Source organism: Hordeum vulgare, chromosome 5H (assembly GCF_904849725.1).
Source record: "Hordeum vulgare subsp. vulgare chromosome 5H, MorexV3_pseudomolecules_assembly, whole genome shotgun sequence".
In the NCBI taxonomy this organism is placed as follows: Eukaryota; Viridiplantae; Streptophyta; class Magnoliopsida; order Poales; family Poaceae; genus Hordeum; species Hordeum vulgare.
The window spans coordinates 160,862,729-160,885,871 of NC_058522.1; positions in this window are offsets into that span (position 1 = coordinate 160,862,729).

A 23,143-nucleotide genomic window follows, 5' to 3' on the forward strand; every position below is an offset into this window, starting at 1 on the left:
TAGTTGACTAGCTCGTTGATCAAACATGGTCAAGGTTTCCTGGCCATAGACAAGTGTTGTCACTTGTAAATGGTATCACATCATTAGGAGAATGATGTGATGGACAAGACCCAAACTATGAACGTAGCATATGATCGTGTCAGTTTATTGCTATTGTTTTCTGCATCTCAAATTATCTGTTCCTATGACCATGAGATCATGCAACTCCCAGACAAAGGAGGAATACCTTGTGTGTATCAAACGTCACAACGTGACTGGGTGAATATAAAGGTGCTCTACAGGTATCTCCGAAGGTGTTTGTTGGGTTGGCGTGGATAAAGACTGGGATTTGTCACTCCGTGTGATGGAGAGGTATCTCGGGACCCACTCGGTAATACAACATCACAACAAGCCATGCAAGCAACGTGACTAAGGAATTTGTTATGGGATCTTGTATTACGGAACGAGTAAAGAGACTTGTCGGTAAGGAGATTGAATTAGGTATGGAGATACCGACGATCGAATCTCGGGCAAGTAACATACCGAAGGACAAAGGGAACATCATACGAGATTAACTGAATCCTTGACAAAGAGGTTCAACCGATAGAAATTTACGTAGAATATGTAGGAGACAATATGGGCATCCAGGTCCCGCTATTGGTTATTTACTCAAGAATGTATCATGTCATGCCTACATAGTTCTTGAACCCGCAGGGTCTGCACACTTAAGGTTCGGTGACGTTTCAGTATAGTTGAGTTACAGGTGTTGGTGACTGAAGGTTTTTTGGAGTCCCGAATGAGATCCTGGACATCACAAGGAGCTCCGGAATGGTCTGGAGGTAAAGATTGATATATAAGAAGTCCTGTTTTGGTCACTGAAATTTTTTCGGGCTCATCGGTAGTGTACCGGGAGGGTACCGGGGGACCACCGGGAGGGGTGTGACGACCCGAAGGCTTCATGCGCTGTGAGAGGAGGTAGACCAGCCCCTAGTGGGCTGGCCGAAGCCTCCCCTAAGGTCCCATGTAGCTCGAGTGGAGGAATAAGGCAAAAAGGCCAAAGGTGGAAATAGTTTCCAAGTGGGAAGAAAGGAATCCTAATCCTACTAGGATTGGAGGAGGACTCCTCCTCTCCTCCCTACTTTGTCCGACCCAAAGGGGAAAATCCTAGGGCAAAGCCTCCTCCCTCCCTCCCTCCCTCTATATATACTAGAGTTATTGAGGGTTTTTGGACACACACAAATCAGCCATGGCTGCATCTCTGTCCCTCTAGATCTTTTTCTCCTCTAGTCTAATTCGTTGGTTCTTAGGCGAAGAACTGCTGGATTAGATCACCACCACCACCACACCGCCACTTTGGAGAACTCATCTACCTCTCCGCCCCTCTTGCTGGCTCAAGAAGGCGGTGATCGTCAATGAGTTGTACGTGTGTTGAACGTGGAGGTGTCGTCCGTTCGGCACTAGATCGGGATGGATTGTGATGGGATCGTGGGACGGATCGTGATGAGATCATGGGACGGGCTGCGATTTGGATCGCGAAGATGTTCCACTACATCAACCACATTATATACGCTTCCGCTTAGCGATCTACAAGGGTATGTAGATTCACTCTCCCCTCTCGTAGATGATCATCACCACGGATAGGTATTGTGTGTGCGTAGGCAAATTTTTGTTTTCCATGCAACGTTACCCAACAATGAGCCATAGCCGCCATGCCTTGTCGCGGTTCTATCATCGTGCGGCATCGCCACGAGTTTCTATCATAAGAGGAGTGGATCCCCTACTTTGTCGATTGTCCCCGCGGTAGCATAGTAGTAGGAGACCTGGGTTGTTTGCGGGCAGGTCATGGGTTCAAACCACCCCCCATGACCGAATATTTTTCCCAAATATTGTGTTGTGATGTGAGGCCGTGACAGTGGGTCCCTGGCCCCACTTGTCACCCTCAGAAGGGCCCTGGTGTCACTACCAGTGGGACCCGACATCTATATATTTTTTGCTTGTTATTTTTTTATTGTCTTTTAGATTTTGTCAGATTTGGAAATTGTCCAAATATGGACATGGACATATTTGGCAGTGGCTAAATAAAGAAAGTGTTGACTTATAAGTCAATTGGGATTGTTGTGATATTTTCATTTTAGATCTGTGTGTAATTTGTTTATAGGAATATACTAATGTGATATATGAAATTGGGGTAGAAATATCCAAGGAATCAAATGGTGGCGTTGTTTCTTTCATTTGATAAAGTATGCGAAAATGTTATTTTGTGATGATGTGGCATTTTGTGATATTTGTGTGATTTAATTCTTGCATGCTATGATGAACTTGTCAACATGGAAGTGCTAGTGTTTTGTGGGCATCATGCTCTGGTATTTTTCCTTGCTATGATAAACTTGTATATTAGTGGGTTTCTTGTTGCAAAGTATCTAAGAAAATGTTGCTGGTTTCGCATGCTAAATAATTCTAAGTGTTGGGGATCTGTTATTTTCTTCCCATGTTGTGTTGATGACTCCCATGAATCGATTGGTCCTTTGGGGTTGGTCCAATGCCATGCATTGTTGTGCTTGTAACCCTGTGTAAAATGGTCTCACAACCTTCCCAAATGTGTTTTGCATCATAGAGTTATTCCATGTCAAAATTACTATAATGTTATAAAGTGCTGCAATTTCCTCTTGTGAATTGGACTAAGTCTAGAAATTTGTAGTTATTTTCATGCCGTGTTTGGTTGATGCTACAATGTAATCTGTGACATTTTAGTTCATGCTCACTTCTAGTGTTTTGTAGTAGTTGTTGTTCTATATAACCGTATTAAATTTCATACCATGTAACTTGCTGTAGAATAGTGTTTTCTTGCTGTCAACATGTCACCATATTAAAAGCTCCAAGTGCAAACTGAAATTTTCACTAAGTCCAAAACTGTAATATTTCTTGCCATGTTGAGGGCTTGATTTCCATTGTTTAACGAACCTATCAAAGTAGCTATTAGTTAGAGTTTGTTGTTCTCTTTGATAGCTTCATATTCATGTCTTGGTTGAATCCATTGAATGGCTGTAGCTACTAGTTTTCACATGTTCAAATTGGTATGTTGCTGTTAGTGGACAGATTGGGTGTTGTTTTGTTTTGTGCATTGTGTTAGTTGTGCTTTGTTATTTTGCTTGTATTTTAGGTCTATTGCACCTCAAATTTTGTACCATGTCCATTGGAATAGTTGAAATGCCAATAAGATGCCTATAGCTCACTCTCAAATGATGTTTAGTCATTGTTTCCTTTCGACTCTTGTTTTGTGATTTCCGAGAGATCCGTAGCCCGGTTTGCGATCTTATTTATATGTTTTTGCACTGTTTTCACATGATGCATCCATTCCTGACATGATCATGTATGTACAAATTGATAAACTTGAGGTTGTGTCCAGAATGTTAACAACTTAATGAATGCATGAGAAACTTGACTAGTTAGCATTGCCATGCTCCTTTCATACCCACACTCATGCATCATGTTGTTTGAAGCATTGCACCATGACGTATGTTAATTGGATATGAATTTTTATTTGGGTTGTAATGGGACCTGAGAATGAGTGCGAGGATCATGCTAACTACATTCCTAAAGAACAAGAGTTGTACCCGTCAGAAGAACCAACATGCAAGATGATTGTGACCTTGATATTGTTTCTAGTTTAATTAGGGTTAGTTGTCTTGTTTCCATCATTAATGTTCGCTACCTACCACCTGGGAAAATAAGCCTCCAAACATTCAAAGAAAGCCACAAACCCTCCACTACCTAGCAAATGTTGATTGGCTAGGATAGCGCTTTCTCAACCATCTTATAGCATTGCTAGTTGCAGGTGCAGGTGATCCAAGTGTTAACATGGGCTTTGGAATATTATCTATTTAATGCTATCTAATTTAATGCACCTATATACTTGGCAAAAGGCGGAAGGCTTGGCCTTTTCCTTGGTGTTTTGTTCTGCTTTTGCCGCCTTAATTTCGGCTACCGGTGTTATGTTCCATATTGAGCGCTCCTAAGACGCTTGGGGTTGTTATGTGGACTCCCTTAATAATTTGTTTTAGAGTTAAGGATTTTCCGGCAAGGGCCAACTTTGGTACTGCATTTGCTAACCAACTTAATAAAAATGCATAGGGAATAACTACCCCGTGGATAATTAATCAACCCCCGAGCCAATGCTCCTAATAAGTGTTGGTACACACCGCGCGATGTGCGACGCCCCCTGGTCACCCGGGGTTTCAGCCAACCCGACGTCTTGCCCATCCGGTCGTGCCCTGAGATTGAGATATGTGGCTCCTATCGGGTCAGTCGGCACGCCGGGCCCCCTTGCTTGATTTGTTTTCCTTTGACGAAATAACTTGTGCATCGAGATTTCGTTGATGCTTTGGGCTAACTCAGAGTTGAGGTTTACCACTAAGGAATCCAAGGAGATCTTGGGTTTTCTGTGGTCGAGGCTTCCTACGCAGCTTGTGGTAATTTGTGATGGATTAGTTGGAGCACCCATGCTGGGTTAATATCTTTTGGAAAGTGACAACCCACAAGTATAGGGGCTCCCAACAGTTTTCGAGGGTAGAGTATTCAACCCAAAGTTATTGATTCGAGACAAGGGGAAGCCAAAGAATATTCTTGAGTATTAGCAGTTGAGTTGTCAATTCAACCAAACCTGAAAGACTTAGTATCTGCAGCAAAGTATCAATAGCAAGGTGGTGTGATAGCAACAGTAGCAACAGTAACAGTAGCAGCAGTGACAACAGTAGTGGCAGAGTAACAGTAGCAGCAGTGAGAGCAGTAGCGACAAAGTAATAGTAGCAGCAACGATAGCAACAGCGGCAAAGTAACATAGCAAGGGCCAGTAGGAAAAACTCGTAGGCATTGGATCGGTGATGTTTAATTATGCCGAATGATAATCATCCTGCAACAGTTATAACATGGAGATATATGTAACTAGCTCCAGTTCGTCAATGTAATGTAGGCATGTATTCCGTATGTAGTCATATGTGCTTAGGGAAAAGAACTTGCATGACATCTATTGTCCATCCCTCCCGTGGCAGCGGGGTCCTAATGTAAACTACGGGACATTAAGGTTCTCCTTTTAATAGAGAACCGAAACAAAGCATTAGCACTTAGTGAATACATGAACTCCTCATACTATGGTCATCTCCGGGAGTGGTTTTGGCTATTGTCACTCCGGGGTTGCCGGGTCATAACACATAGTAGGTAACTACAAATTGCAAGATAGGATCAAGAACACACATATATTGATGACAACGTAATAGGTTCAGATCTGAAATCATGGTACTCGGGCCCTACTGACAAGAATTAAGCATGGCAAAGTAGTAACAACATCAATCTCAAAACATAGTGGATACTAGGGATCAATCCGCATCAAAACTAACTCGATTACATGATAGATCTCATCCAACCCATCACCGTTCAACAAGCCTACGATGAGATTACTCACGAACGGTGAAGAGCATCATGGAATTGGCGATGAAGGAAGGTTGGTGATGACGATGGCGACGATCTACCCTCTCCGGAGCCCAGAACGGACTCCAGATCTGCCCTCCAGAGGAAGAACAGGAGGTGGCGGCGCCTCCGTATCGTAAAACATGATGAACTCTTCTCCTTGATTTTTTCCGGACGAAAGGGACTAAATAGAGCTGGTGTTGGAGGTGGTGGAGCTCTGACGGCCCCACAAGCCTGCTAGGCGGGGCCAGGAGGGGGGGGCGCCTGGTGGGCTTGTGGGCTCCTTGCTCCACTCCTCCGGTTGATTCTTGCGCCAGTATTTTTTATATATTCCACAAAAAATCCTCGTAAATTTCCAGGTCATTCCGAGAACTTTTATTTCTGCGCAAAAACAACACCATGGCAATTCTGCTGAAAACAACGTTAGTCCGGGTTAGTTCCATTCAAATCATGCAAATTAGAGTCCAAAATAAGGGCTAAAGAGTTTGGAAAAGTAGATACGACGGAGACGTATCACCTCACAAAATCTTAAAGCCTTGCTTGTCCTCAAGCATCTCAGTTGACAAACTGAAAAAGATAAAAGGAAATCTTTTATGAACTCTCTTTGATCTTTTTGGTGCAATTATATCTAACTCATATTCAGATCTTTAGCAACATCGTAAGCAAACCACATAAGCAATGGCATTTAGGTCTGATGGCAAACTCATATCAGTGGCATAATCAACTAGCGAGCAATAATAATAAGTTTCAAACGTCAACACTTCAATCAAAATGATCTTGAAGAAATATGAACAGATGGTATCTCGCTACCCCTTTCTGAGCCCGCAAAACAGAAATGCAGACAAACTTCAAAGACCAAGGGCTGACTGAACATTGTAATTCATGGCAAAGAAGATCCAGTCACAGTCATACTCAATAACAATTAAAAGCAAAGCATAGAAATGACAAAGGTGCTCTCTAATTGGTGCTTTTATAAGAAGAGGATGACTCAACAGAAACATAAATAGACATGACCTTCGCACAGGGAAGCATTGATTTGCAGAGTTGCCAGAGCTCAAGCTTTTTAAAACAGAGATAAATAATTTTCGGTGGCATGCTTTCATTGTCAACGCAATTACCAAGAGTTTTCACCATATTCCATGCCACACATACTATAGGCGGTTCCCAAACAGAAAAGTAAAGTTTTGACTCCCCCACCACCGATCAATTACACTCCACAACTAGCCGAATACTCGGGTGTCGTCCATACCAACATCAATCTAGGGGGAGTTTTGTTTGCAATTATCTTTTTGATTTGAGCATGGAACTCGGCATTCCAATTACCGGCCGCTTTCTCGTGAATGGTAGTGAATAAACACATATCGAGGATAACACACCTAGCATGGAAGATACTGATCGCCCCTTGTCACCACATGAGAGGTTCGGGCATGCAAAACACATTATTTCTTGAAGGTGTAGAGAGTGGCACATGCAAATTTACTTGGAACGTCAAGTAGATACCGCATATAGGTAGGTATGGTGGACTCATATGGAATAACTTTGGGTTTATGGAAGTGGATGCACAAGCAGTATTCCCGCTTAGTACAAGTGAAGGCTAGCAAAAGACTAGGAAGCGACCAACTAGAGAGCGACAACAGTCATCAAAATGCATTGAAATTAACCAACATTGAGTGCAAGCATGAGTAGGACATAAATCACCATGAACATGAATATCATAGAGGCTATGTTGATTTTGTTTCAACTACATGCGTAAACATGCGCCAAGTCAAGCCACTTGAATCATTCAAAGGAGGATACCATCCTATCATACTACATCATAATCATCTCGAAATTCATGTTGGCATCCAAGACAAACCATTATAAGCTCCTAGCTAATTAAGCATGGCATCAGAAACTATGATCTCTAAGTTGTCATTGCAAACATGTTTCTCTCACAACAAAGCTGAAATAGGAATGATGAGCTAGTCATATTTACATAAACAAAATAGATCGAGTTCATACCAGCTTTTCCAGGCTCAGTCACTTCATCATATATCGTCATTATTGCCTTTCACTTGAACGACCGCATGATGTGAACAATAATAAGAGTGTTCGTGCATTGGACTAAGCTGGAATCTACAAGCAAACACAAAGGAGAAGACAAAGTAATATGGCTCTTTGAGAGATAAACAGATATGCATGCGAGAGCCACTAAACATTGTAACCATGGTCTTCTACCTTGACCCAAAGAAAAAGCAAATTGTTTACACGGGAAAGCTCCCAACAAGGAAAACAAGAACGGGAAATCTTTTTGGGTTTTCCAAACTAGACAAACACAAGAGAAGAAAGTGAGAAAAGAAATAAATTATCATGGATGATAAAGTGGCAAAGTGTGAACACCGACTATCAAAGTAAAAGTGTGAGGATGAATAAAAAGTCGGTGAGAAACACGTTCTCCCCCAAGCTTAGGCTTTTGGCCTAACTTGGTCTACTCCCATGGAATGTCCGGGCAATACCCAAAATGATAATGGGGGTTGTACGGGAGCGCTGCAGCTATCGCCTGAATAGCTGCCTCACGGAGGCGAGAAGCCTTTGCCTCTCTCTCATACTCCTCGTCCTCTCCTCTCGTTATGTAATATCTCCGTTTTACCTGAAAGTCAAAGAAGGCTGGAGCAGGAAGGGTAATATGGAAAACACGTTGTCGGTTAAATATTAACCGGTATAGGAGGGATTCATTATCCCTCTCAAGGAACTGATAGCGTGTCATAGCGGCGCGATCAAGGAAAGCTGTATGGAGCGGGGGATCTCCTTCGCGGATGGGTACTCCAAGAAAATTTTGCTATGCGAGTGGCATAGATTCCACCAAAGAAATCCCCTTCACTAGCATTATTATTCAGCCTCCTTGCTATTATAGCTCCCATGTTGAAACTTCTATCACCCGTTACTGCTCTCTTAAGAATACTAAGGTCAGGTGCGCAGAGGTGACAATGCTCGATATTGCCTTTAATGCATCTACCTATGAAGAGGGCAAAGTAATGCAAGGCAGGAAAATGAATGCTCCCCATGGTAGCCTGCGTACTATCTCTAGTTTCTCCAACAGTTATACTAGCGAAAAAATCCCTAACCGAAGATTTAGGAGGATCATTGAGACTACCCCAATCAGGTATCTTGCAAATTCTATTGAAACCCTCTAAATCCATGGTATACGATTTGTCATAGAGATCAAACAGTATAGATGTGTCACGACCATCTGAAAATTTGAACCTACGAACAAAAGAGGTAGTGAGAGTAGTGTACTGTTCACATTTATCGGAGATGAATTCTTCAAGTACAACATTGTGAACAAGTGTATCAAACTCGTATTTGAAACCTGCATTAATCATGAATTCATCAGAAGGCCATTCACATGGTTGTACCTGTGCATTCCTCGGTTGGTATGGATCGGGTTCCCGAATCGCGAGACGGGGACCCCTCTTGCTTGAGGAACCGCCATGATAGTTTCTCCTAAACATCTTCCTTTTCTGAATTTTTTTAGTAACTCAAAGGAAAAGTGAACAAGGCTCAACGGAACTCATAGAAACTACTCCGACAAGTGCCTAGAGGCCATATCACGCATCAAAACTACTTGGGACCAGCTAAAATTAGCATGCAAAGCTCAAGAACAAGGTCACCAAGGCAACAAAAATACGCAAGGCACTAGAGCAAAAACTAATTGGACCAATGGAGGAGTCACATACCAAGGAGAAATTTCCCCAAATAGTTTGGTGAATGGGGCTTTGAATAAGGAGATCGAAAATCATAGCAAGAAGAGCAAGAACACGGGTTTGAGATGTAGAATGAATTTTTTTGGAGGTAGGAGAAGGAGATGGGAGCTGGAATAAGTGGAGGGGGGACACAAGGGCCCCACAAGCCAGGTAGGTGCGGCCAGGGGGGTGCCCGCGCCTCCTAGGCTTGCGGCCCACTGGTGCATCCCTCTAACTAGCTCTCCATCTCAGAATTTTTCAAAAATTCCAGAAAAAATCATACTTGATTTTCAGGGCATTCGGAGAACTTTTATTTTCGGGGCACTTTTCTACGGGACGCAAAAAACAGAAAACAGGAGACACTAAAGCTAAATCTATCATTGTTCTTCTAAGAAACCGAAGGTGAAGGTTTGGAACAGAGGGCTGTGACTCTCAGATTCATCCATCATGGTCATCAAAACAAATCCGTCAATGAGATTGATCAAGTCTCCTTGACAAACTTTTTTGAATCGCATAAAAAACGGAGAATTTTAGAATAGTCACTATGTTACCTCAATGGGGATGTGCATATCCCCAACAAGCAAATCATACTTCATCTTAACAGTAGGTATAGGGCATTCAAAGCTCCCAATAAGAATCGATGAAGTTTTTTCAATAACATTGATGCAATGTACCTGATATTGTTTCTTCAGAAAGTGCACCGTATGCTCATTACCATTGACATGGAAAGTGACATTGCCTTGTTGCAACCAATAACAACCCCTGCATTGTTTAAAAATGGTCTTCCAAGGATGACCGCCATGGCATCATCCTCGGGAATATCCAGGATAATAAAGTCCGTTAAGATAGTAATTAGCAACAACAACAGGAACATCCTCGCAAATGCCGATAGGGAAAGCAGTTGATTTGTCGGCCATTTGCAGAGAGATTTCAGTGGGTGTCAACTTATCTAGTTCAAGTCTAAGATAAAGAGAGAGAGGCATAACACTGGCTCCAAGGTCGCATAAAGCTGTTCTAACGTAGTTTCCTTTAATTGCGCAAGGTATAGTGGCCACTCCGGGATCACCTAGTTTCTTAGGAGTTCCACCCTTGTAGGTATAATTAGCGAGCATGGTGGAAATCTCAACCTGAGGTATCCTCCTTTTATTAGTCACAATATCTTTCATGTACTTGGCGTAGGGACACATTTTGAGCATATATGTCAAACGCATTTGCAGAATGACAGGTCTAATCATTTCAACAAATCGCTCAAAATCCTCATCATCCTTTTTCTTGGATGGTTTGGGAGGAAAGGGCATGGGTTTCTGAACCGATGGTTCCCTTTCTTTACCATGCTTCCTAGCAATGAAGTCATTCTTATCGTATCTCCTATTCTTAGCCTATGGGTTATCAAGATCAACAGGTTCAATCTCCACATCCTTATCATTGCTAGGTTGAGCATCAACATGAACATCACTATCGATAGTATCACTAGGCTCATGTTCATCACCAGATTGTGTTTCATCATCAGAAACAGAGACATCGTTTGGATTCTTAGGTGTAACAGCAACAGGGTTGCTAGCATGCAAGTTCCTATCATCTTTCTTCTTATTCCTAGGATGACTAGGTGCATCAGTGCTAACTCCTTGAGAATCTTGTTCAATTATCTTTGGATGACCCTCAGGATACAAAGGTTCCTGGGTCGTTCTACCGCCTCTAGTGACGACTCTGCCAGAATTGTCATTCAACTCATTGAGCAAGTCATTTTGAGCCTTAAGTACTTGTTCTACTTGAGTAGTAACCATAGAGGCATGTTTACTCAACATCTTAACATCATTGACATTTCTGTCCACACAAGAACTTAAATGACTAAGCATACGAGCATTCTGTTCCAATTGTTTGCTAACATAATCATTGAAACTTTGTTGTTTGGCAACAAAGTTATCAAATTCATCCAGGCATAAGCTCGCAGGTTTATCAAAAAGAATATCACTCTCATTGAATCTACGAAGAGAAATTACCTCTACTACCTGTGTCAGGTTATCAAGACCATGGATCTCTTCGATAGGTGGTAGATTTTTGACATCTTCAGATTTAATGCCTTTCTCTTTCATAGATTTCTTAGCTTCTTGCATATCTTTAGGACTGGGGAATAGAATACCTCTTTTCTTTGGATTTGGCTTCGGAGGTGGTTCAGGAATAGTCCAAGCATTCTCATTGCAAAAGATATTATTCAATAGGATCTCACCTTGTTCCACAGTTCGTTCCCGAAAAACACAACCGGCACAACTATCTAGGTGGTCCTTAGAAGCATCGGTAAGTCCATTATAGAAGATATCAAGTATTTCATTCTTTTCAAGAGGGTGATCAGGTAAAGCATTCAATAGTTGGACGAGCCTCCCCCAAGCTTGTGGGAGACTCTCTTCTTCAACTTGCGGAAAGTTATATATTTCCTGCAAGGTAGCTTGCTTCTTATGCGCAGGGAAATATTTTTCAGAGAAGTATCATATCCTGGGGGCTACGCCCACAACCAGGAGTAAGAGAAGTGAACCAAGTCTTAGCATCATCCTTTAGCGAGAAAGGAAACATCCTAAGGATATAGTAGTGGCGGATCTTTTCCTCACTCGTGAATAGGGTGGCTATATTGTGCAACTTACTAAGATGGGCTACAACTGTTTCAGACTCATAACCATGAAAATGATCAGATTCGACCACAGTGATTAACTCAGGGTCGACAGAGAATTCATAATCCTTATCGGTCACAAACATAGGTGAAGTAGCAAACTTCGGGTCGTATTTCATCCTAGCGTTTAAAGATTTTGTTTCCACTTCCGCAGTAATTTCTCAAGATCATAGCTATCCTTACAGGCAAGAAAGTCCTCAGCTATCTCTCCCTCCATAACATAACCCTCAGGCATATCAAGCAATTCATATCTAGGAGAGCTAGTCCTAACAAGCGAAATAGCAGGTTCTACTTCAATAATCTCAGTAGTTTCAGAAGTATCATCACATCTAGAAGCAACTCTATCAATTTGTGCATCAATGAATGCACCTAATGGAAAAATAGTATCAAGCAAAGCATCATCACAAGCATCATGGATAGCAGAAGTAGCATCATCAAGCACAGGCGACACATCAAACATTTTAGTAGGAGGTGGTGTCGCAAACTTACTCATAACTGAAGGTGAATCAAGTGCACAGCTAGATGGCAGTTCCTTACCTGTCATCGTAGTTGAGGGCAAGACTTTAGTTTTTGGATCTCTCGGATTCCTCATAGTGATCAGCAGACGTAAATCCCAAGTGACTTTGAGAATAGAGATATGCCTCCCCGGCAACGGCGCCAGAAAATAGTCTTGATAACCCACAAGTATAGAGGATCGCAACAGTTTTCGAGGGTAGAGTATTCAACCCAAATTTATTGATTCGACACAAGGGGAAGCCAAAGAATATGCTCGAGTATTATCAGTTGAGTTGTAAATTCAACCACACCTGAAAGACTTAGTATCTGCAGCAAAGTATCAGTAGCAAGGTGGTGTGACAGCAACAGTAGCAACAGTGACAACAGTAGCGGCAGAGTAACAGTAGCAGAAGTGACAACAATAGTGACAGAGTAACAGTAGCAGCAACGATAGCAACAACGGCAAAGTAACGTAGCAAGGAACAGTAGGAAAAACTCATAGGCATTGGATCGGTGATGGATAATTATGCCGGATGATATTCATCATGCAACAGTTATAACACGGAGAGATATGTAACTAGGTCCAGTTTGTCAATGTAATGTAGGCCTGTATTCCGTATGTAGTCATACGTGCTTAGGGAAAAGAACTTGCATGCCATCTTTTGTTCATACCTCCTGTGGCAGCAGGGTCCTAATGGAAACTACGGGATATTAAGGTTCTCCTTTTAATAGAGAACCGAAAGAAAGCATTAGCACTTAGTGAATACATGAACTCCTCATACTATGGTCATCTCCGGGAGTGGTTTTGGCTATTGTCACTCCGGGGTTGCCGGGTCATAACACATAGTAGGTGACTACAACTTGCAAGATAGGATCAAGAACACACATATATTGATGACAACATAATAGGTTCAGATCTGAAATCATGGCACTCGGGCCCTAGTGACAAGTATTAAGCATGGCAAAGTAGTAGCAACATCAATCTCAGAACATAGTGGATGCTAGGGATCAATCCCCATCAAAACTAACTTAATTACATGATAGATCTCATCCAACCCATCACCATCCAGCAAGCCTACGATTAGATTACTCACGAACGGTGAATTGGCGATGAAGGAAGGTTGGTGATGATGATGTCGACGATCTCCCCTCTCCGGAGCCCAGAACGGACTCCAGATCTGCCCTCTAGAGGAAGAACAGGAGGTGGCGGCGCCTCCGTATCGTAAAACACGATGAACTCTTCTCCTTGATTTATTTTTGGACGAAAGGGACTAAATAGAGGTGGAGTTGGATGTGGTGGAGCTCTGAGGGGCCCACAAGCCTGCTAGGTGCGTCCAAGGGGGCCGCGCCTGGTGGGCTTGTGGGCTCCTCGCTCCACTCCTCCAGTTGATTCTTGCGCCAGTATTTTTTATATATTCCACAAAACATCATAATAAATTTCCAGGTCATTCCGAGAACTTTTATTTCTGCGCAACAACAACACCATGGCAATTCTGCTGAAAACATCGTTAGTCCAGGTTAGTTCCATTCAAATCATGCAAATTAGAGTCGAAAACAAGGGCACAAGATTTTGGAAATGTAGATACGACGCAGACGTATCAGAAAGCCTTGCTCGCGGTTATGTGCCAACTTGGAAACTTTGTTTAACATCCGCTTCTAGACAACTTGAAGTAAAATTAACTAAAATATGCCAAGTGTGCTCGTAACCGTGCATCTCTCTTTCTTGAGTTCCTTCTGCGACTGAGGACACGGTGAGGTTATGACTGATGTAAGTAGGTGTTCAGGAACACTTAGTGATCATTATGTAGTTACGACCATCATGCATAGACCACTCACTTTACTTTACGTTCTCGTAAGTTAGCCACTATATATGCTTAGTGCTACTTCAACCTAAACACGTAAGCCTTAATACCCAATAACTTTGTTAGTTCCGGTACCATGGTCACAAGATTGCTGAGTCCTTGTGGCTCAAAAATTACTACAACCCCATTGGTCTGGGTACCGCAGATCCAGAGGCTTTTAATGCTAAGTAGATGTAGTGGGAGTTCGATGAAGGTAGTGGGCATATGAACGTGACGTACCTCGATGATTAGAGGCCCTTGGTTGTTTCCCGGGCATAGTGCAACAATTCATTGCAATTTTATCGTTTATCTTGTCTGTAGACGGATCCTGACTTTTGGGATGATTTGAAATAAATTGTTGACTGGATTGTAGCTTAACTTGTGGCGACTGTAAGCCATTCCCTAAAATAATCTCTTCATGTATGTATTGCAATGATTCTCTTTTCTTATTGAGGCCTCGCCCCCAAATATGGAAAGTGGCACATCTTGGACGTTACATTTTGCTAGCCCAAAAATTCACACTAAGTAGAGAAACTACTTGTGCATCCATAACCCTTAAACCCAGTTTCTTGCCACGAGAGTCCATCATATCTACCTATGGATTGAATAAGATCCTTCAAGTAAGTTGTCATAGGTGTATAAAGCAACAAAAAATGCTAATAAATATGTATGATCTTTTATTGTATGGGAAAATATGCTTTGTACAATCTTGTGATAGCAAAGAAATAAAAGGGACGAACTTCATAATAAAGGTTGCTATAATAAGGTTGCATATGCTAAAATAAGAAGCACATGCCTCCCTATGTTTCCCTATGCAAAGGGGCTATCTTTTACTTTTATGTATTTACTTTTATGCAAGAGTCAATAATGTTCATCCTCATTCCAATCTATCAATTCTTTAGTTGGCAAGCATCATGTGCTTGGGAAAGATCCACGCATATATATCCAGTTGGGAGGCAAAAATAATAAGGCCCCTATATTTCTATGTGTCTAACGGAAAAGTTTGGTCCAAAAATATGCATTGAGTGTCAGCAATCATAGATGACTATGTGATAGTTGAGTATGTGATCTTGCTAAAATTAAATCTCTTACATATAATCTTCTCTCAAATATGATGAACTGAGATACGCGGTTGGTACGTCTCCAACGTATCTATAATTTTTGATGGTTTCATGCTATTATCTTGTCAAACTTTGGATGTTTTGCATGATTTTATATATTTTCTGGGACTAACTTATTAACTCAGTGCAAAGTGCCAGTTCCTGATTTTTTCATGTTTTTGACCCCTTTGAGAGAAGATTTTGAAACGGAGTCCAAACGGAAAAAAATCCCCGAAAAGATTTTTTTTGGAACGGAAGAAGATCGGAGAACTTGGGAGCCAAGCCAGAGGAGCGCCAGGGGCTCCACAAGACTCCACCCCGCGGCCAGGGGGGCCGAGCCATCCAGGCTTGTGGGCACCCTGGAGGTCCCCTGACCTAGATCTTGCCCCTATATATTCCCAAATATTCCCAAAAAAATCAGGAGACGATCGCAATCACTTTTCCACAGCCGCAAGCTTCTGTCTCCACAAGATCCCATGTGGCGCACGTCCTAGTGTGTAACGACCAAGATGCGGTCCTTTCCGATCTGGGGATCGAGGCCCCGAATTGGAAAGGAGCGCATCTAAGCGTCTCGCAAACAGGTAACACATCACATACATAATTATAAACGATAGACAATCAGGGGTTCAATTGCCTTCTCATAAATATATCAGAGTACATCATGCATACAACCAAAGTAGTTCCGCTACGAACTACAAAACAGAGAAAAGGCTATGCTACCCTGCCTGCTTGGCAACGATCACGACCATGCCTCAATCTTCTGGATAGTTCACGTACAGGCGGTCTGTCTCTTCATCGTACTGCCACGCCATCTGCGTGTCGTCAAGATCATCTGTCTCTGGGGTACCTGAACCTGTTGGTGTTGTGAAGGAATCTACGAGCCACGGGACTCAGCAATCTAAGACCTTGGTGCCAGAACTAGTCAAGTTATTAGGTTGGATAGGGTGGAGTGTTTAAGGTTGCAGCATCCTAAGCTTGATATGGTGGCTAACTTACGTAGAACATTTATGAAGGTGGACTATACTAGCAGTCGAGAATATTTGATCACCATGTGATCCTGAACACCTACCTACGTCAATCATAACCCCACCGTGTTCTCGATCGAACAGAGATCTTCGAGGGGACAGTCACGGTTACGCACACAGTTGGCAATTTTATTAGCTTATGTTTAAGTTATCTAATACCGGATGTTAACAAAATATTGCAAGATGGCACATAACCACGGACACGGCTTTCCAAAAGATTAAACCCTGAAGGGGTGCTCTAACTAGTCCATCACAAACGTACACGGGCCGCAAAGTAATCCTCTATCACGAATCTCGTGATCTCGTCGGATTCCTTAGAGGAAAACCTCAACTCTAGGGAGAACCAAAGCTTCACCGGGATTCCTGTACGCAAGATATATCGCTAAAGTAAGACAAGACTAGCAGGACCTCCCGACGTGTCGACGACCCTGATAAGAGCCGCGTATCTCAGTCTCAGGACACGACGGATGAGTCACACTACAGGTATACCAAACCTCGGGTTGCCCGGGTTGGACCAACACTCATGAGGAGCACTGGCCCGGGTTGTTGATTAAATTCCTTGGGGTAGCTATTCCCTATGCAGATTATTATTAAGTGATTAGAAAATTAACACCAATTGTGGGTCCTGCCGGACAAGTCTTAACACTACGCGATTTATCAAGGGGTCCCCATAACAACCCCGAACGTGTTAGGAGCGATCAATATGGAATCAAACACCGGTATCTGGTAACTATGGAGGCAATAACTGAACAAAGCACCCGGAAAAAGGCTAGGCCTTCCGTCATTTACCAAGTATATATGTGCATTAATTAAATAACAGAATTTAGGATAATGATATCAAGCTCATGTTATCACATGAGTAAAGGCACTTGCATCTAGCAACGCTAACATTAGTAGCTGAGCAAAGCCTACTTAGCCATTCAAGTTCGCTAGGAAGGGATCAGTGTTTGGGTTCATGGCATATCAAGAGGCAATTATTTCACTGGTAGGCAGCGAGCATATGACAAAGGAAACGTAGTATAGCATCAAAAGTCTAGAGATGGAATCAAGGTCATATCATGTTGCATGTGATATCCTCAGCTTGGAATGGTTCTTGATCGTCCTGCACGTACTCTCCTGACTCCACGTATTCGTTCTCCGATCCCGGTGCTACCCAACATAATAATAACATCCAATGAACAACATCACTTTAAGATGCAACAAGCACATGATGCATGAGATGAATATGAGCATGCACCACTATTTCTATCACTAGCACAAGCATAAGGAGTTAAAACATATTCCTGGACAGAACTGCATGCTAACCTATTTTGACATGCATGAGAATCACATGATCAGATGCGTCTCGTGAAAACGATGCAAAACCATATAAAGAACATTACAATCGGAGCTACGGATCAACGGGAATCTACGAAACAAGATATGAAGCCCTACGTGTCATAATCATCACCACGCACTCAAATGGCACAACTCTGGTATTTCCAGGTTGCCAAGACATAATACAAACCATCATGGATGGGGTGGAGCAAAGAAGAACACCACAACATCAACTAAGCACTCACAAACATCAAAATGACAAAACTAAACAATCTGCCATAAACTGCATCATAGCACTTTGTGAGCTACATGCAAAGCACCTACAGCCACCCAACTAGGACAAATAATATATGTGGCTGTAGCTAGCCAAGAATACTACAAGCACGAGCAAGAAACACACAAAAAGGAATTTCAGCTACATGCCTACTTTGAGTGGGCATAAGTTGCACATATGGAATCCTAATCATGAGATGAAACCAACATGAGGTACAGGGGGTCACCCTCTACTACCACAACCTTGAAATAAATACATGAGCACATCACTACTCATGGAATCAAGCTCTAAATATAGAAGAAGCTCTAAAATAGATGAAAATGAAAATATGTCATCTCCGGAAAATGTTCCAATGGCAAAACTGAGTTCACCAATGGATTCTTTGGGAGATTCTACCCCAAGAACATATAAAATATGCATACACTTGTTTAGAGCAAGTGGCCACAAACTAGGAAGGAAAAACTACATAGATTCCTACAAATGGAATAGTGCAACATTTCATGAGCACACACTAGATGAACTACCACATAGCTATGCTCATGTGCACAAAGACAATATGGACATGAGGGTTTGAACCCCATGTTTGTGTCATGCACAACAACATCACAAGCACTTCTACCAAGATAATCACTAGATCACCCACCTACACTCACACATCATGCCCTCTCTCATATGAACATGAGGAGGTGCACAAGTGTTGCCAATGGGGCTGTTTCACCACACACACATATCAAGAACACAACCTCATCACTAGCACTTAATCCCAAGAACAACAGGAGGGGGAAATCTACTATACAAGAAAACATGGAGCACCACATACATATACTCCTACTAGGTGCCACATGAGCCAAGCCCATGTGTGTGCTTCACACATGCACACACCACCTCTCATGCAACTAAAACTACTAACACCAGACACCCAACATAGATATGAACACCATCTAACAATTTCAACAAGTACCACAACTCATGCACCACTAGCTACAGGTCTAAGCAACAACAAGGAATGACTTGGAGCAAAAGGAATAGGAGCCACATGCTATAGAGCGAAACAAAAAAATAAATGGCACCATACACACTTGTGAAACCTGTAGCTACACATGCAAGGAGAACAACAAAAGAAGAAAAATGCACAGCAAAATAAAAATGGGGGGAAGAGGATTCGAACTCTGTACCCCCTAGTGCAACACAGTGCATTCTACCACTCTGCTAGAGGGGCTCTGCTCGATAGAACAGGGAAGAGAGCAAGTTAAGCCTCTTTGCTGCAGCTACTACTGTCGACAGAATAAGGAAATAAAAAGGGGTTCAGCTCTGGGATTCGAACCCTGAACCTGTTAGGAAATACACACAAGGCCGCACCACTTCACTACGACTGGGAACCTGACAGAGGGAGATGCACAAACAAGGTAAATGAATATGAGGCCCTGCCGTGCCTACAGAACAGCACCGGCGACAGGGAGGTCGTCGGGCTTGTCTCGCCGTGGCGGCTGCTACTGCTGCACCAAGAGGAGATAAATCCCCTCTACTGTTGCGCCTGGTGAGCTATATCTACACATGCTACAACAACTACTCCTACTGCACATCACGGGATCGACACCCACTGCACCAACATCTGCTGCACGGGACAGGGAAAAGCAACGACTCGCTCGCCGAATCTAGTCGAGGAGGAGGATAGGAAGGTGGCCGGCTCACCTTGGGGAACGAAAGAGGAGGTATCCGATCGGAGGAGGCAGCCTGGAGAAGGCCAAAGAAGATCCGAAGGCGTACTGTCGTAGAACCGAAGTAGAGTAACAAGGAGGGAGTCCACCGAGAGCGCGTCATTGATGTGGAGCTGCCCGTGGATGAGGTTGCTCCCCGGCCTCACCGAGGACGGGAATGGCGCGCGGGCGCCTCTCCCGAAGCCCCGGACATGGTGCCCGGCACCGGAGACGACGATCACGTGGAGGATGACGACGTTGCACTCCCCTCTCTCTGTTGGATGGAACTTTAGAGCACTTACCAGGGAGAAGGAGGAGAAGAGAAGATGGAGATGGGGAGAGGTGGTGGAGGCGGCTGAGGAGGAGGAGGAACCCTAGGCGAGGGAGGCGCGGACGCCGAGAATAAATAGGGGGGGCCTCTACGTGGTGCACACGGCGGCAATCTCCCTCTCTCTCAGCTACTAACGGAAAGGAGTAGAGGGCTCGGACGACGTCAGGTAGGAGAAGGATGCTGCGTGGGCTCCTCGCGCACGGTAGAGACGGAGGGATGGGTCGGCCTGTGGGAGTGAGCCCACTGGTGGTGCCATATAGAAGAAAAGGCCACTATGCCTTTTCTATTTAACAATTAAAACAGGGAAAGAATAAATAGGCCAGGGCAAACCGTGGAACCTAAAAACAAAACAAAAATGCCCCTAGATATGAAAATGAACACACTATTTAAATAAAATACCTCAAGCATTTATGGGGCTACTTGATAAATCCAAAACAACATTTAATTATACTGTTTTGTGATTTAAATTCACCCTCAAGTCCAAGAATAAAACTCCAAATCATCACATCATCATCTCCACAATTTACTCTAAACCCAAAACATTTTAAATCAGCCTTTGGGCATATGTAATTTTGAACATGAGATACAAGGAAAGAGAAAAGGGTTTGCAACCCAAAGTGCTTTGAAGGTGAGAACCACCACAACTACTACACACTCCAACACCTCATGAGCATCACCACATAAAACCACAAGTATCCAACACAACTTCACAAGTGAACACATGCAACTCAAGGTAAGGCAAGGATGGTATGGCATGGATGCATGCATGCACAAGAAGAATAAGAATACAAGGTGTCACATGAAATCATACATGCATCGATAGCTCTCATGACAACGTCAAGGAGGTCCCACATGGAAGGTTACAAAAGGGAAGGATTTATACTTGGGGCACTACAAATTCTCCCACACTACAAAAAGATCTCGCCCCGAGATCTACGCCTGAAAGAATTCTGGATATTCAGAACGGAGGTGGTCCTCGCGTTCCCACGTAGCCTCTTTATCGGAATGATGTGACCACTGCACTTTGAAAAATTTGACAGCCTTGTTACGGGTCTTGCGCTCAGTCGCCTCAAGAACCGCAACTGGATGCTCACGATAAGAAAGGTCAGGCTGAAGGTCGATGTCTTGGAGATGAACAGTGTGCTCGGTGGTCTTGAAACACCTCGGAAGCTGAGAAACATGGAACACATCATGGACATTTGCAAATTTTGCCGGAAGCTCGAGCTGGTACGCAAGGTCGCCTCTCTTGCCAACGACTCTGAATGGACCAACGAAACGAGGCGTAAGCTGGCCTTTGAGGTCAAAGCGCTGCATACCCTTCATAGGCGACACCTTGAGATAGACGAAGTCATCAAGCTCATAACACATGTCACAGTGCTTGCTATCATAATAGCTCTTCTGACGGGACTGAGCTGCTCTGAGGTTGTCGCGAATGATCCTACACATCTCCTCAGCTTCTTCTATCATATCATTCCCAAGGATCTGACGCTCGCCGGTCTCGGACGAGTTGAGCGGAGTACGGCACTTCCTGCCATACAAAATTTCAAATGGAGCCTTGCCAGAGCTAGCTTGATAACTGTTGTTATATGAGAACTTCGCGAAAGGCAGACAATCTTCCCACTTCATGCCAAAAGAGGTAACACAGGCTCTCAGCATATCCTCAAGAACTTGATTCACTTCCACTTGACCACTAGTATGAGGATGGAACGCCGTGCTGAAGCGGATCTCCGTGCCCATAGCAGACTAAAAGGAGTCCCAGAACATGGAAGTGAAGATACTTTCGCGATCCGAAGAGATCATCATAGGAACGCCGTGCAAAGAGACAATCCTGGAGGTGTACAACTCTGCCAGCTAAGCTGCTGAAATGGACTCCTTGACTGGAAGAAAATGAGCCACTTTACTCAACTTGTCGATGACGACGAAGATGGAACCATTACCCTTCTTGGACTTCGGAAACCCGGTGACGAAATCCATCTCAATGTGATCGAACTTCCACTCGGGAATCGGCAACAGATGCAATAGGCCTGCTGGACGTTGATGTTGTGCTTTCACCCTTCGACATACATCACATTCATGTACGAACTGAGCAATCTCACGCTTCATACAACTCCACCAGAAGGTCTGCTTCAAGTCATGGTACATGTTGGAGCTACCAGGATGAATAGAGAGCAAAGAGTTATGAGCTTCCTCCATGATTACCTTCCTGAGATCACCTTTCGGGATGACAAGGCGATCCTCGAAAAACAACGTGTCCCTGGCATCAACAGTGAAGCACTTATACTTAGGAATACTCTTTCCCACGCCAATCTTGACCTTCTTCACCATAGCGTCAAGAAGTTGTGCTGCTCGGACCTGATCTTCCAAGGTAGGAGAGATCTGAAGGTTTGCAAGAAATCCCTGAGGTACTAGCTGAAGGTTGATCTTCCTGAAAGACTCACAAAGACCAGGCTGGAGAGGTTGCAGAATCAGACTGTTGCAATATGCCTTCCAGCTCAAACCATCTGCCACGACATTAGCTTTGCCTGGCGTGTACTCAACACTCGGATTAAAATCTTGGATCATTTCCAGCCAACGTGTTTTCCGAAGATTCAAGTTAGGCTGAGTGAAGATGTACTTGAGACTCTTGTGATCGGCGAAAACTTCAACCTTATGTTCCAACAAGAGGTGTCTCCAAGTCATCAGAGCGTGTACCACAGCTGCAAGCTCAAGATCATGCACATGATAGTTCTTCTCCGTTGGCTTCAACTGCCTGGAGGTATACGCAACCACCTTCTTATCTTGCAGCAGGACTGCACCAAGACCCTGGAGACAAGCGTCGCAGAACACCTGGTACGGCTTGGAATCATCCGGAGGGACCAAGACTGGAGTGGAGGTAAGCTTCTCTTTGAGTGTATCGAAGGCCAGTTGACACTCTGGAGACCAAGCATAATTAACACCCTTCTGAAGAAGACTTGAGAGTGGCTTGGCGATCTTGGAGAAGTTCTCAACGAACCTTCTGCAATATCCAGCAAGCCCGAGAAAGCTTCGAAGTTGCTTCACATTCTGCGGAGGCTCCCATTCAACAATGGCCTGAACCTTGGACGGATCAACTTTAATGCCCTCGGGAGAGATAGTGTGCCCAAGATGCACCTCTTCTTTCAGCCAGAACTCGCACTTGGAAAACTTGGCATACAGCTTGTACTCTCTCAGCTTATCAAGCACCAATCTGAGATGTTCTTCATGTTCTTCCTCAGTTTC